The following is a 16,619-nucleotide window of genomic DNA, read 5'->3' on the forward strand; positions in this document are numbered from 1 at the left end:
ATTTCCTATTTCTTTAAGTCGCTTTTGAAAAGATGAAGGGTGTGAACAAATTAAAATAAACGTGAAAGGTTTTTTTTTTCTTCAGGTTTTTGATACTAAATGTAGGACTATAGCAAATGAAATGTTTCCCATTTATTTCATGGTATAAAGCAAAAGTTTGAAAATTTGTGTGAGATCACTAAAATAATCAGAGGTCACCTTAGAACAAAATGAGCATTCCAAATTGCACAGTAAATTAATCTCAGACTGATGACTGGTTACCATTTTCAACAGAAGTCAATGGAAGGTGTTGTATTAAATAAGAGAAAACTATACTTAACATTTTTTAAAACTTTAAAACAAATTTCTTCTTCAATATAGATCAATGTGACCTTCCTACAACATAAATAAATTATCAGAAACCATATAAAATTTCAGAAAGCACTCAACACTGAAAAATGATAAAAGCAAGAGAGAGAGAGAGAGAGAGAGAGAGAGAGAGAGAGAGAGAGAGAGAGAGTTGGAAAGTTCTCAAAATTAAAAATCAGGGATGAGGCCTTGAGACTGAGCTTATCAGTTAAGTGCTGCACTTGCAGACAGAGGAATGGAGTTCAGTTCCCAGCATCTGCTGCAGACCTTGACAAACATATGGAAGGTCAGCTCCTTGGGTTTGACAACTGTTCCTGGCTTCCAGTGGCACTTTCACCAACAGTGCTCCTCCACATACACAACAAAACTAAACAAAGAAATAAAAATAAATCATCTTTTGAAATGGATTTAAATGGCACATGATGGACTAGGGCTGAAGCAACCGCTCTGCAGAACGCACCCAGAAATGACTACAGTGGAGGGAGCTACCAGCTCTGTATAACACTGGAAGGCTCACAGCCCAGGCTATCAGAGATGGGCAAGAGTTGTGGGGAAAGTCAGTCTTTTAAACTGACTTTAGGTGAAGTATCAATGGTCCCTACTGTGTACGATATGGACAACCATACAAATTCCCAGGCAAATAGGAAGATCATCTATAATTTAGCAAAGTCCGGGGAAGCTGACACAGGCATGTAAGCTTTCCAAACTTGTGGAATGTATGGGTGTTTCATATACAGCCAATTTTCACTACGTGAACTACCAGTGAACTTCCACTCGTATCGGGGAGCTACCAGTCAATTTATAACATTACTGTATTATTTATTACTATGATTTATTTTTATTATTTTTTATTGTTTTACTATAACAGTATCTCCTTGTGTAGTCTGGCTGGCCTCACGGAAATCCTCCTGACTCTGCCTTGCCAGTACTAAGATTAAAGGTGCACACTACCACACTTAAACTCTTTTCATTATTCTTTAATTATAAAAAGAAACAAAGTATTTCTAGTCATTTGAGGAAAATCTGCACTGTGAATGAAAAAGGCTATGGGAAAAAATTCATAAGAAATAAGAACAGAGGAGAAAATCCAAAAGCCAAAGGTGGGTAAAAGAGGAGAGAGATTAAAGGTTTTCATTATAAGTTATTCTACAATATTTTAAAATTTTGTATATGCTTTATCTTAATACAATTAAAAATGTTAAACATGCAAAGCATTATGAACAGGGAAATCTCCTCCTACAGGAAAATAGATGACTTGATTAGAAAGTCTGTCAAACCACAAGAAAACCCACAGAATCAACTAACCTGGGCTCACAGAGACTTACAGAGACTGAACTGACAATCAGGGATCCTGCGTGGGTCTGATCTAGGCCTTCTGTGTATATATGTTATGGTTGTGTAGCTTGGTCTCATGGGGCTCCATCCAGTGGGATTGGGGCTGTCTCTGACTCTTTTGTGTGCTTTTGGGCCCCTTTCCTTCCTACTGAGAAGAGATGCCTAGTCTTACTCGATATATCTTATTTGGTTGTTATCCCTGGGAGGCCTGCTATTTTCTAAAGAGAAACAAAATGGATTGAGGGAGAAGGAAAGAGGTGTGGAGGAACTAGAAGGAGAGGAAGGAGGGGAAACTGCAGTCAGGATGTAATAATATATGAGAGAATACATTTTAAAAATTTATGTAACGAAAGTCTAAGTCTGATCTCAAATTAGTCTTCTTTCACAGACCTCCTTCAGTTGGGCTTCTGTATCACCAAAGGCAGCCCTTTCTGTGGAGCAAAATGAATGTAAGTTTACCTCTGAAATTCAAAAGACTCTAGCTGCTTGGTTTCATATTGAATGCAACAGATAATTATCTCAAAATAACAGATTAGGAAAGCAGAGTCAGGATGTTGGACAAGCAGCATGGGCAAACCAACCTAACTAAATGCTGGCCTTTTAATTGTCAAATAAATCTTAATCAAATAGCAATTGGGATACCACTTAATACTGTATCCTATTAGAACACGTTTTAAGTATATATGTATGTATAATAGTTATAAGACCATAGAGTTAGCATTGTATTTATTTATTCATTTGGAGGTACAGTGAACTTTATTGATGGTATTCAAGAGAATAGGGCTCCATAGGCCCCTCCCATTATTGTGAGGGAGATACTCAGTATAGGGAGCTGAGTTGGGCCAGGGATTCCTCAGCAGCTGAGGGCCTCTCTCTTGCTTTCATCTCTTTGCTTGGGTGGGTGATCCAGGGCTTCATACTCCTTGGAGTCCATGTAGGCTATGAGGTTCACCACTCTGTTGCTGTAGCCATATTTATCTTCATATCAGGAAATGAATTTTACAAGGTTGTCATTAAGAACAATGCCAGACCCAGCATCAAAGGTGGAAGAATGAAAATCATTGTTAAAGTCACAGGAAACAAACTGGTCCTCAGTGTAGCCCAGGATGCTCTTTGGTGGTTCCTCAGATACCCAACTCACCACCACCTTAATGTCATCATACTTGGCAGCTTTCTTTAAGCAGCATGTCAGATTCATGACAGACATATTGGGGGTAGGAACATGGAAGTCCATGCCATTGAACTTCCCATTCAACTCTCAGATGACCTTGCCCATAGCCTTGGCAGCCTAAGTGAATGCAGGGAGGAGGTTCTGGGCTGCCCCACAGCCATCCTACCACAGCATCCACAGTCTTCTGGGTGGTAGTGATGGCATGGACCATGATCATGAGTTCTTTCATAAGGCCAAAGTTGTCATGGATGACTTGGCCAGGTGGCTAATCCATTGTTAATATAGAAAGTGTTTCTTACAATCTTGAGTGAATTGTCATGGTTTGCACCCATCAGAAACATGGGCGGCAGCAGAAAGGGCAGAGATGATGACCCTTTGGCCCCACCACTCAAGTGGGTGGGTCCCAGCTTTTTCCATAGTGATGAAGACACCAACAGACTCCACAACACACCCAACACCAACATCATCCTATTTGCTGTTGGCAGGATCACTCTCCTGGAAGAAGGTGACAGCCCTCCCATTAATGACAAGCTTCCTCTTCTCAGCCCTGACTGTGCAGTTGAGCTTTATATGGAAGGGTCATAAGGAACATGCAGATAATGTGGTTGAGGTCAAGGAAGGGGTCATTGGTGACAACAGCATGTACATTTTCAGCCATGAAAGAAGCCCTGGTAACCAGGCACCCAACTCAGCCAAATCTGTTCACTTCAACCTCCAGCATCACATCTCAGGGATAAGGCTGGCACTGTGCAAGAAGATTCAGCTGTTTCTGAAACAGGGAGGAACAGAGAGGTGAGTTAGCATTCTTACTGCCCGTGAATGGCCAAAGAGCTGGGGTTTAGAAAGAGCCAGACTTTTCAAAGGCCTCACTGTTAGTACATGGGGAGTGAACCCCTCTTAGTAAACTCTGTGGCCCATGCCACCATGCCATGCCTTATTGCTCTCTCTCTCCTCCCTCACCATGTCCCCCCTCCCCAGTCTCCCTACTAGCAGTATGGCTATTGTCTTTGGATTATTAGAAGCCTTAGCTGATCTCTGAATCTCACACTTCTTTCAGCAGATTGTGTTGTCATCAGTTTAACACTGAGCCTCAACTCTGGAGTCAGGAACCTTCCCTTGAGTCTAGTCACCATTATATTCAAGCCATCAGGATCACAGAATATATGGAGTTAACTCTCTTGACATTGGCTTCTTCCCTGTAAACTGGTCCCAGTCCATGCCTCGGAAGGATCCCAGACCAAACATGGAAACATGCTGCAGCTTGCTTCACTTCACTAGTTAGTTTTCACTTCTCCCACTTTGGTGAGCTGAAAGAATTATGGGAATTTTATGATAATGAACTGCTTAACAGTCTAAGTGCAGATTTGTTAACTGTATTGAATTTAATTTCTATTTTCAAATGCTAGTAATCATGAAAAGGCTGTTGATCTTCACCTCTTCCCAGTCCCAATAGCCAAGCAGACACACAGATGTTTGGTGCCATGTATATTTTCATTCATTTGCTAGTTCAGTCCTTTCCTCAGTCATGTGTCCAGCAGGCTGAGACGAGTAATACATTGCTAAGCTGTTGTTCTAATTGTATCAGGTCCAAGGCAGGCAACGCAAGGTGCTCAAATTGCTGTTGGAGCATCTATCTTGTGTAAATGTTAAGTGAGGTAAGACCCAGATTGGTGCCTGGAATTCTCTCCATACGACCTAAATCACTTGTCAGGTGTTAACATTTAACAATTAAGGTTATGTATTTGTATAGCAGAATAAGCCAAAAATCTTCTCAATGAATGGGAGAGTATCTTTAGCAGTTGACTGAAGGAAAATAAACAGTGTGTGTGTGTGTGTGTGTGTGTGTGTGTTTGTGCACGTGCACATGTGCGGAGGTATCAAAGCACTGTTCAGCATTTATTCTGGGATGGGATAGGAAGAATCAGTATGTTATTAGCATACATGATATTTGGTAGCATTCCATGTTTCCCTTGGAGAGTTTCAGGGCCAAAGATCAACTGTCCTTGTGCTTTTTAGTACAAAAAAGGGTGGTATGGGGGGGTGTTTGATGAGAGTGCTATGTCTACGGTCCAGGCTTGGTCACTTAATACCTTGTTGCGACTGAAGCTATAACCCAGTCTTGTTTTCCCGATGGAGCACCTACCTGCCCTCGATCTGTCCTGTGGCTTGTGCAGTCACTGATATTTCCAAAGAAAGCCTTTTGGTTATCAAAATGGAAATTAATTTCATAGACTGAGGACTGAATTGAGGCAAAGAGGTCACTGTAATCTGCTGCCATGGATTCCAGAATGTGTTACTTCAGGTAAATAAGCTGGACCTTAGTCGGGGGCTGGCCCTGGGAAGCAGAGGGAACAGAGGTGGCTAGAGACAGGAAACTGAGACACGATTCTGTTACTGTAGAAAAAGACAACCTCAAGGACATTATCAGACAGCACATTTTCAATATAATTCTTGATTCTTATAATTGTCGAGGTGAACCAGCTGTCTCCTAAAGAAAGTTATAAAATTACCAAAGGGACTGATTCACCAACTTCAACAGCTAAAGGGAAAATTCAAGCTCTTTTTAGACACATGACATTCTTATAGATAACACCATTCCTGAGAACTTCATTTCCTCCAACTGAAAGTAGCAGTATTGGAGAAGTTCACATAGCATTTGGTGCCCTTAAGCTGCTTTAAGAGTCAACCTTTTTATCTGTGCAAAGGGAAATCTACAGTGAGGAGCCCATCTCAATGATGAGAAGCCTGAAGCATGGACCTCTTTCCTAAATTAGGAGCTAACGCTGTTTGCTCTGAAAACAGCTGAATAGCTGTAGACCTACTGACTCTTCACAGAACGTGAAACCTATGCACTGTTTGAACTGGATGGCATGTGGAGCTTGTCTGATCTGGTTTCTAATTTGTTCACAGATGAAATAGTGCTCATGGGGATTAGGTGCCTCCTAGGGTCACTAGGTATTTAGAAGAGAGCTTGGGATTCCAGATTCAAATTCCCTAATGCTCAATTTAGTGACCTTGTGCTTTCCAAGGTGTTTAGGAACGTGATTATACTTGTATCTTGTATCTGGGAGATCTAAAGAGTAAATATAAAGTGCTGTGGCCCTTGTTGTACATTGGTTCTGCAAATGTCCAGAGTACTGTAGAATGCTTCTTAGACACTCCCGTTACATATAAGTAGATGTACATAAAGATACTGACGTCTTCCTTGTCTGTGCTCTGTGTTCATAGACTCAGAGTGATGGAGTGATGCATTAGGAAGTCCTTGTGGAGAGTTAACACATAGAGAACTATTGGTGCTAATCACAGAAAAACATAAGAAACTGGTAATTTTTTTTTAGTACTAGTAACTTGTTATTTTATGTAATTGCAAAATTCACTGAAATAAACTTTTTAAAACTTCGTAACTTTCAAAGTGTGGATTTTATTTAGTTCGAGCCCTTAAATTAACAAACCGAGGGCCTCTGGAAGAAAAAACAATGTGTAACTCATCAGTAATATGTATTCTATTTTGCACACCAACAGAGTGGGTGTTACAAAGAAAAGGGAATTAAATTATATTTAGAACTGCTTATCTCTACCGAATCAGAACACTTCATTACCATAAATATTATATATGCATATATTTAAATATCCTTTCTAATTCAATTTTGTAAAAAATGCAGTCTATTTACTTTTTAAAAGAATTTTTCAAGAATTTTTTAATTATTTTTGGGGAAATTATTTGACAATGAAAATATTTCTGAATTGATAAATTTGTTAATAATAAAATGGTTTCGATTCATGTGTCAGACACAAACAAGCAGAACAAATGGCTAATAAATTAGGTGCTGTTAGAAAGGGTTTTTAAGATTGCCATCTGAGACACTTTTGCAAAAAGCCACCTGGGGTGAGGCTGTGGCATCTGCCTGTGCTTGGGGGCAGTTCATCCTCAAGCATGTCCTGCGGAGGCATGGCCATCTCCTCAGGAGACTCTTTTGTTTTGAAACAACAGAGGCATGCACAAGTCATCCGCAAGAACTGTCTCCACTTCTGCGCTCCTCCCTGCCTCCACAGAAGGGAATAGCTGTGGGTTTGACTTTAAATTCTGTCTGTGTGGCTGGCTTCTGGAAGGGGGTTATTGTAGAATTTCTGTTCTGGAAGATGTCCGTCCTGCTTGACAGGACTTCCCGTGTCTGCCTGCCTGCCTGTCTGGGTGTGCTCTGACTGTCTCTGTAAACTTCTTTCCAGTCCACCAATCTCATCCAGGAGCCTCAAGGTTCAGCTTTTGGGAGGTTAACTTCGAGTGATACTCACTTCTCGGAATCTGGATCCTCAGGCCAAAAGGATTAAAAGGCTGTGGCTCCTTCCCCCATCCAAAGAACACCCCCCCCACACACACACACACAGGGGGCTGAGCCTTCTCTGAACCACTTCCGAGAAGTTCTGCCAACTTCACTCTGGTCTTATTTTGTACCAGTTCTCTTATGATTGCTGGGATGGAAACACAAACATCGCCTGGGTGCTGGGCACGCAGGCTTGGTTAGAAGAGTGTGCCTAAATCCATCCTTGGGCCTCAGTTCCTCCTTTCCCGCTCTCATCCCCTAATAGCACATTCTGACTGTAAGACCTCAGAAAAAATGGATGCCAAGTGAAATCTCTAAGTTGCACGTTCTCTTGTCCTCTGGAGGCTATCACTTGGATTCATTTCCTTTTCATCTTTTAGTTTTGCTTTCTCCCTTCTGTGTGGACACGTGCAGTGCACCTCCGTGTGTTGCCCCCTTTCTCTCAATGTCTTCATCTTTTTTCTGCACTTCCAAGCCTCAGAAGGTGCTGATTGCTTTCTCGACTTTGCCCCAATGGTTTGAGCACACCTCCCCAGTTTGCCTTCCCTAACCAGCTAGGGGCCTGTGGCTCTAAACTCCAGTCCTGAAAAGGAGTCCCTAAGGCTCCCCGCACTTTCCTGCCAGGGCAGATGGAGCCAGGATACCAAGGTCCCGGACATGATGACAGAGAGAAACCAGGAAAAAACTGTCCCAAGCCCTATCCAGATCCTTTTGGTCTTTTAGAAACCTCAGATCCTTTTTTTCCTGAGCTTTACACTTCCCTTCTATTATGAATACCTAAAAACCAGGCAGGCAAGGAAAGAGGTACCCCGAGGGAAAAAGGAACAAGAGACTCCCAGATTATGTATTTATTTTATGTAAAGAAACGTTACATATGTAATTTTAGATTTTCCTCCAAATTAGAGTTCTGAGGCTTTAGAAAACCTATTTTTAACACGTTCTTCTCTCCTACGGTCTTGATTGCCTAAATTGCTTCTAATTGGGTGGCACACATTACTGAAAACGAAGGACGCATGACAAGCAGCCTTCATTCTTACGCAGATTTAGATAATGTGTCCAAATGAATATCTTTTCTGATAAGAAACTAGAACAACAGTAACTGCCGCAGTTTTCTTATGGGTTTGAGAGTAGGTGGACAATCACACAGTCCTGCCAACCCACACATTTTAGAGGGAGTGCCTAAGGTACGCAGTACCAGTGTCCCTCCACCTCGGAGGTGGCACACAAAGAGAGCATTACTTGTGTGCTGGTTGGTTTTGAAACAGTTTTTCATCCTCTTCAGCAAGCGTAAATGTTTTTATTTTTGTTGTTTTTTAGATTCTTTTTATTTGTAAACCACTTGAAAATATGTCTGCTATCCCTTTGCTCAAGGCTTCTGTGTCTCTGAGAGCTGTTGATGCCTGGTGCTAGCTCCGACGACAGCAGCGAGCAAAGTTCATTGCCTTACAGAAGGGAGCTTTTTAGTAAGTCAGGCCAGCTGCTGGGGGTTTCTGGGGGCGCTAGTTTCTTGGAGCACTCACAGGTGTGATCTCAACTTAAGCTTGCTGAGGGCAAGTGTCGAGGATGAGGGCTCTTTGTAAGATGCTTATGGGGGCTGCCAGCTGGATTACCTTGCAGGCTGAGGGATCCCGAAGTATGTTGGTATGCGTCAACCATTGAACAAAGGGCAATGAAAACTCATCTTACTCTCTGGCCAAACTGCCCCCTCATTGTTTCACCATCTCTGAAAGAAAGTTGGCAACAGATTATAAATAAAGCTATTGTTTTTTAGGCCAGAGGAAGTTCGCTGAGAGTCAACTCCTTTCCTGAATCAACTTTACAGGCACCGTTATTTTATTTTATTTTCCCTGACATTCTTTGAGACTCCCTCTCCCTCAGTGGCATAGAGAAGCACCTTCAGGCTACTTTAAAGGGTGTCACAGGAGAAAGTCTAGGTGATGCAAGAGCACCTTGGGGAATGGATCTGTGAACCTGCCCATCAAAGGGAATCCTCGGCTCGGCAGCCGCCTGCAGAGTTGTGCTGGGCAGCAGCTTGGGAGATGAAGGATCAGTTCCATAGACCGCTGTGCCCACGTTCTACCCATCAATACAAGGAAACCTCAATGTTTTCCAAAGCGTATGCACCTGCTGTAATAAAGGCCCACCACCAGATACCTTCGTTTTTTGCTTTACCCCTTAGAATGTGTTATTTGACCCATAAAAGAAGGTTTAGGCAGAAATTCTCTGTGATGGTCCCAGTCAGTCCCAGTCGGTCCCAGCAATAGATGTGCACCTCGCCCCTGGCCTTGGTAGGTCACCACACACTGACAAAATTTTCAGGTTGTCTTTGGAAGGTCTCTTCCAATGTATTTGTCCCCCTACTCATTCCTTGACAGGAAAGAAGTGGACCAAAGAAGCGCTTATCGCTCATCACGGATGAAGAGTGTGGGGATGGAGAGGGTGGGGAATCTGAAGATTTCTAGAGTGTCAGTAAGCTCCTTCGGATTTAGGTGAAGCATTCCGAGGAGCTGTTAAAAGCTGGCAGAGGGGGCGGGGTGGGGGCAGCCCCAATGCTTCTACTTAAGACACGTAACTGGTGATTCAAACTCGGTCTTTGGGACCGCAAAAAGCAAACAAACAAAAAAGCTCCCACAATTGTTAGGGTATGAAATCGAGAGTAAAACAGTGTCAGGTGGAGACTGTGACATTAACGCCAAGAACTCCAGAAAGGGGGCTTTCTATGCCTTTCCTTTTTAGAAAGAGAAAGAGAAAAAGAAAGGACTGGAGAGAAGACAGACAGGGGGGAGAGAGAGAGCACAAGGGAGAAAAGAAGAAGAGGGGGGTATTTAGCAAGTTAAGAGGTTAAATATTTGAACAGATTCGTAAATATATAGACAGCCCTTGCAATTTGGGGTGTGTAATAATGCCTTTTGTGGTGCTGTCTGGCTGGGAGGGTAAGCAGAGGACCTTCCCTGCCACCTTTTTTTACTGGGAAAACAACTGGGAAGCTCCTGGGTTCACAAAACTAGATCAGTTCCCGTCTTTTGGAGAAAGAGAAAAATGCTGTCTCTACCGTGCTTTCAAAAAAAATAATAAAAGACAAACCAACGGAAAGCATAGCAAATGAATGTCTAATTTCTTAGAGATTTTTAAAGAAGCGTTTCAGAAAGCTATATTCAGGCTGAAGTCATTTCGAAGTATTGTTTGAGCGAATAGGTTCCAGCACTCAATTATCTAAGATGCATTAATTATTTCTTTGAATCCAACTCACTTTGGTAACAAGAATGTATTGGTGTGGGTCTTAGAAACCCTTGGCTCTCTGACATGTTTCATAGCTGAATAGGGTGGGTTTCTTTTTCCGACAATTGTACTGAGCGCTGCTGCTGATCTGTCCTCTGCCTGTGCCCATGGGCGGAGGACACAGGCTGTGGGTGTGTCCCGCCCACAGACGCGCGTGCGTGTGTATTGTATACATGTATTCTCTAGTGTGTGCCTCAAATGGAGCCATTTTCCCCCTTTTAGCGCCCTGCGTGTATTAGTAATATGCAAATAGAATCATTCTGCTTGAGTATATTTTGGAGGGGGAGGGGATGAACCATTTTAATTCTGCTCTAGTATTTCTTCGGCAATATTTTCTCTGCGTGTGAATTTGCATGAATGCATTTTCTGAGGTGTGGATTCTGTACGTGTGCGTGTGTGTGCTTGTGTGTGCTTGTGTGTTCAGAAAGACCATTGGCTCGTCAGCGGGTGTGTGCTTCAGCGTGTGAGAAGCATGTAGACTCTGAGGACCTTGGGAGCAGCCCATGTTCTCTCCGGGTGATCTGTCTGTATCTGCCCTTGTGTTTTGTGTTCTTGATGTGATTGTGTGCGTTATTTACATGCGTGTTTCTATTCTTTTGCCTTCGTGTAGTGCTTTTCTCTACAGTCCACACATCTCACATATATTCTTTTATCTTTTGGCAACATGCCTTTTTTGTTCCTCGAAGGATATTTATTGATGTGATAATCTGAAATGAAAAGTGGTCTCCCATGAAGGAGATGGAAGAGAAAGGAGCGTTCATCTTTCTTAATAGACGGGGCAGTGCCAGTTGACTGGATCACAGGGTTTCTCTGCACTTTCTGCGTGAGCCTGCGTGTGGGGGTGGGGGCGGGGACGGCTGAGGGAGGACGGAAAAGGACCCTTTAAGCAGAACAAAGATAGGACATCGCGCCTCCTGGCGTCCAGATCGCATACTGCATCTACCCCGCTGCTGCGACTTTCAGAAATCAGAATTCAGAGATTTTTCTCCTTAAACCATTCAGGGGCCGCCTCTCAGACCCAGCCCCCGGACCTCAGCCAATCACCGGACGCCATGCAAATCACCTCTTTCGCCCTCCAAACCAGCGTCCAGTTTAGCGGCAGTTTCTGCAGCCCCGCCCATCTTGGTCCTTCCCTTCCCTTCCCCCTCCCTCCTCTGCCTCCGACAGAGCAGCAGCTGCTTGGGAAGAGGGCAGTGCTGGGTGCTTCATGCATATGCAGACAGATCCATCCTCCCCCTCCACCCCTCCTCTCACTCCCTCCTCTCTCCCTCTCCTCCCGCCCAGCTTTTCCTCGCTCCCCAGCCCCCACCACGCCGCCCATTAGTATCTCCCAGCCTCCTCGACGTGTAGTTCCCAGCTCTGGTCCAGGCAGCTGCTATCCACAAGGATGCCCAGGCGCGCCATAGGAGTCAGAGAAGGAGAGGGAGGAAACCTCTGCCTTTGAAATCCGCTCGAAGGTCAAGTTTGTGGCTTGCGGTGCGGGGAGCCAGAGACGTTGAAAATGCTCTGTTGAGTCTGCAGGAAGATGGTGCATGCTTCCCTTGGCTTTCTCTCACTAAAGAGCAGATTAATTTCTCTAAAATACACAAAGTACCGGTCACGTCCAGAGGCAGGGTGATGATAGATGGCTCCGCGTGCCCACAGTTACAGTCTGTATTTATCTTGCACATCAAGGTTCCTTAAGCCACAAAGCACTGGAGAGGAGATCAAAGGGCGTTATATCTTCTTAGGTGCAGGAAGGGTGGGGAGCGCGGCTAGCCCGGAGAGCGTTGGCGCGGGACCTGCTTGAGGTGGGCAGTTAAACGATAACTCCGGAAACATGACCTGGGGCCCACGGAAAGGAAAAAATAATAATTCTGTGAGAAGGCCAATATGCTATTATGCATATGCAGACTGCGACCAAAGCCCTTTCGAGACGCCCTAAACGTTTTCAAGTTTTGAATACCTCGCTGAACTGACTTAAAAGTAGGGGGAAATGTCACCGTGAAAACAGCGCTTGTAGAGTGCTTGGAGATCCACTAAGGAGAAAGCCGAACTGTGGAATGACCTTGTTTTATAGATCTACTTCAGCCCCGAAATACCTTGAGGACTTTCTAAAGGGAATTGCAGCAGTTTCCCCTCAAATCTTACTCGGTGGAGAAGGGAGGGCATAGCAAATTTAAAACTGCACTTTGTTAAGATAATTTACCGACCCCCCCACCCGCTTTTTAAAATCCAGGGCGTATTGTGTGCTGAGCATCTTCCAAGCGAAGCGCTTCATGTATCTCCCAGTTCTCAGGTGCCACGGAAATTAGGGAGAAAAAAAAACCAAAGAACCAAAAACAACAACAACAAAAAACCCCAGCAGCTCAGAGCGGTCTCTGCCCTTGAGCTGCTCCGGCGCTAGCAGGAGGAAAATCTGTAGGTGGTGCTTCACAGCCCAACCGGAAACAGCCCCGAGAGCCCTCAGACTGCAGTGAAACAGCGACTTGGTACATTCCTATAGTGGAATACAGGGCGGCAGCAATTAAAAGTGAATGGACGATCTTGAAGGCAGTGTTGGATGAAAAAGCAAATCGCAAGAGAATGTGATATTAATACAATGTTACTGTCTATTAACATAATACTGTAACAGACCACAAAAACACAGAAAATGCATGATAGGAAGCATAACATCGTGTCGGGGAATGGGGTGTGGAAACTGGAGGAAGGAGAGGACATGTTTTAGTCACAACGATTCGAGCTCTATGAGTAATGCTTATTCCTTTTAAAGAACTAGAATATGAGGAAACATACTCACGGGAAGGCTTTATGGAAAAGCTGGCGCTGATGCTAAATTTAAAATCTTGAATATGATAAGCAGAAGGAATCGGAATACTCGGAAGACAATTTTCCTGAATGGGGGAAAGAAAAGTGTAGCCCACAAGAAGCTTTTACAGTCTTGAATTAAGATTTCAATCTACAGTGAGAGCCACTCTTTTGGGGTGCTCGATTCTGTAAGCTTTATGAATTCACAGGCAGGGAATAGTTGCAGAAGCAGGAACAACAGCTCCCCAATTCCTTTGCTGTCTTTATGGCAGCTTCTTCTCCTACCCTTGAGACCCCAGATCTTTGACCTTGACTCCATCCCTATACTTCGCCCTTTCCCGAAAGTCATAGAAATGGAATCCTGCATAGTGTTGCTTTTCTCATTGGGTGCCTTTCATGTAACATAATGAGTTTCGTCTTCATCTGTGTGGTTGGTTGTAGCAGCAGCTTCTCCTTCTGTTTCAGTAGTTTTTTCCACTGCTTAGTTAAAAGCTTCTTGAGTTCTAAATGCAGTTTCTTTTTAAATTTTATTATTATTGTCATTATTGTTGTTGCGTTCATATGAACCCACGAGCGTGAGCATTGGGGGTGCATATACCAGAGAGCTAGCTCACCAGAAGTCTTATATCAACTTTGTCCATCAGAACCTTTATGTGGGTTCTGTCAATTAAATTCAACCTTCCAGGTTTGTGTACTTTCTTAATTTTAGGGACTGGTTTCTCCCTCCCCATATGTTGTAGATTCCCTGTAAATAATTACAATGTTATATGTGATAAATATATTCAGATATTTCTGCCCAGATGCTCAGTTGATAAGCTAGTATTAAAGACAGTGCAATGCTGAAACCTACAGGTAGAAGAAACCACACAGGTTCCCAAGCTTTTGTACAGAGGTGAGCAGAAAGATTAACCAGAAATACTGGTTGGAGAACAGCATGGTTCCCCTGTCTTGGACTATGCCTTGTTTCAAAAACGTTTATTGAAACATCGACCTTTGTCCTCACAGGTTCAAACTGAACTCTACTGATGGTTTCCATAGGTTCCGTATAGGACAAATGCGTCACCAACAACAGCATTCTGAACTCTTGGATGGATTCATAGTCATGACTTCTATACCTGGTCTACTTTTAGAGTTTGGCTTCCTTTTGCTTATTTCTCCATGGTTTCCCGAGAAACTGACAGCTGGGCTGTATAGATTGGATGCTGAATTTGCCCATGGTTATTTAAATGTCTGCCTCAGAGTTCCAGAGTCAGATAGGGATGGATTCCTGCCTGCTAAGAGCTTCATGTGGATTTATTTTAAAGAGCTCTCATCTTTTCTTGGCTGCTTATAAGCTCGTTTGTCTTGGCAACAGTGTATCAGATGGCATGGAAATGGAGAAGAAATGCTGACGAACTGCTCTCCTTCTGGGTGTGCTTAGCATGGGCTGGAGGACAAACTGGGCTGTGAAATGTGGTTAACACCAAACGGGTCCTGCTCTGGTGTAATACAGTTTATCAGTCAAACAGGCCTCAATTTTATTTAGAATTGTATCCATTTGTTGTCCATGGGCCTTGGAATGTTATTCCCTGTCTTAGTTTTTAATAGCATCTGTGTCTTCTAACTGTACAAGTATAGACATACTTAGAAAAGAAACACTGGGAGTTGACTTTGCATAAATTCTTAAGTAAAGGCTACAAAGTCTATAAATCAAGAGAGGTAAATGTCACATTTTGGCTTTAAGGTTCTAGGCTACCTTGAATAAAAAGTCCACCTGTAGCATAATGCCATCCCTTATCAAAGATCAGAAGAATACACACACTGCTATTTGTGGTTTTAAGATTCCTCCATTAAAAAAGCACTTTTTTTGCTGTCACAAATTCTACTCATTAATCATGTCAAACGTATTGGTCACAGCATCTACCAACTTCCAGACTAAGTTAACTATAACATATCCAAACCAGTGTTTCCTAACCAAGCTAGTGATGGTTTTGAGAAAGGGCTGATATCCCCACACTGGTTCATGTACAGCCCTTCATTTAAATCAGTAATTTAGAATGACCTCCTATTGTCCTTAATGCCGCAATTGTCTTTATAAGCACAGTCAAGCTACATAACCCACCCAGAGACTTCGTGGTAGCTCTCCCATTAAGAGATCTGCTTTGCTATAAGTGAAATAGTAAGTCTTAGTGCCAACACTTGATCCCTAATGAAAAATAAAAAGATTAAAAAAAAGAGCAGAAACATTTTTTCGGGACCTACCAATTTGTGATCGAGGATTAAACATTTTCTCTTCTAGGCAGTCTTTTAAAATGAGATTCTGTTCAAGGGTGTTACAGTAGCCTGATATAAATTGGTGGCTCTGGCTTTTTAAACTCTGGTTCTCTCTCCTGTAAAGCGGTATAAATGAGTGCTTTATCATCACACTGGAATAATGACATCTCAGAGGCAGTGCTGCATTCACAAGTGAGGAGAGTTCCAGAATGGACTTGACTCAGCACTACCTGACCAGGCTGCTTAATGCTCAGATGAATGCCACTGCCCCTAGGAATTACAAGTAGAGGTGCCCAGAGCTTGTGTAAAGTTCTGTGTGCCATTTGAAAACGGTACTTGGAGAAAAGAGAGGCTGCTTTTTAATTTTAATGTTTTACTCATTGGTTTAAGTACATTTATGGTTTGCTTTGCAAAATGTCAACAGACATCCCAAGTGGATAACATTTAAAAGAGATTGAATTCCCTGTATTGACTCTAATATCATGTAAAAAATGTGGTCATCAAGGCCTACAGGTTCATTGGCTAAGGTAGCTCAGTCAAATGATTATTCAAAGCAATGAGCTGCCTCTTCTGTTTCACTCTTTCTCTCACATTTTCACTGACTAGGATTCCAGCAAGTTATAGCTGACAGTTTTATGCCGTTAAGATGGGTTCCAAATGGTGCTTCGAGGTACAAGATGTTTAAAGGCTGCACTGAGGAATTATCTGCCACCTGCTGACTTAGAGAGTTCATTATAAAAAGTTTTAAATAAAACCGGGCAGTTGGGTATTATACACTCAGTAATCAAAGCCCTTTCACACACATATTCCACTTCTTGTAAATCCTCACCACAAACTTATTAGTCAGGTCAATGTAACAATTATTTTCTTTATTTTATACTGAAGTATAGTGAAAATTAGACACATTTTAGGTGGGGATTAGATGAAATAAAACACTAGAGCAAACACTATTTAGCATAAAGGGAGCACTTCACGTGCTTTAATTCATTTAATCTATACCGCATCTATAGGAGCCGGATATTGTCATCCTTAGCAGGTGAAACTACAGAGCAATAAGCTAATCTGCATGAATCAGATAAGAATTCATCCTTCCACAAGCCCTTGCCTACCCTCCACACCTTTCT

At 42.8% G+C, this 16,619-nt stretch overlaps 1 long non-coding RNA gene across 1 annotated transcript; it reads right to left on the reverse strand.

Annotated features, from left to right (window-relative positions):
- Positions 1–2,394: 2,394 nt before the first annotated feature.
- On the reverse strand, positions 2,395–12,214 carry LOC102554306 (uncharacterized). The gene is made up of 5 exons (XR_015670238.1): positions 12,050–12,214; positions 8,787–8,899; positions 4,998–5,189; positions 3,901–4,161; positions 2,395–3,623 (listed from the first exon to the last, which is right to left on the reverse strand). It is a non-coding gene; the product is annotated as an uncharacterized LOC102554306 (long non-coding RNA).
- Positions 12,215–16,619: the final 4,405 nt, after the last annotated feature.

This window comes from Rattus norvegicus, chromosome 2, assembly GCF_021556685.1.
Source record: "Rattus norvegicus strain SHRSP/BbbUtx chromosome 2, alternate assembly SHRSP_T2T, whole genome shotgun sequence".
Classification (NCBI taxonomy): domain Eukaryota; kingdom Metazoa; phylum Chordata; class Mammalia; order Rodentia; family Muridae; genus Rattus; species Rattus norvegicus.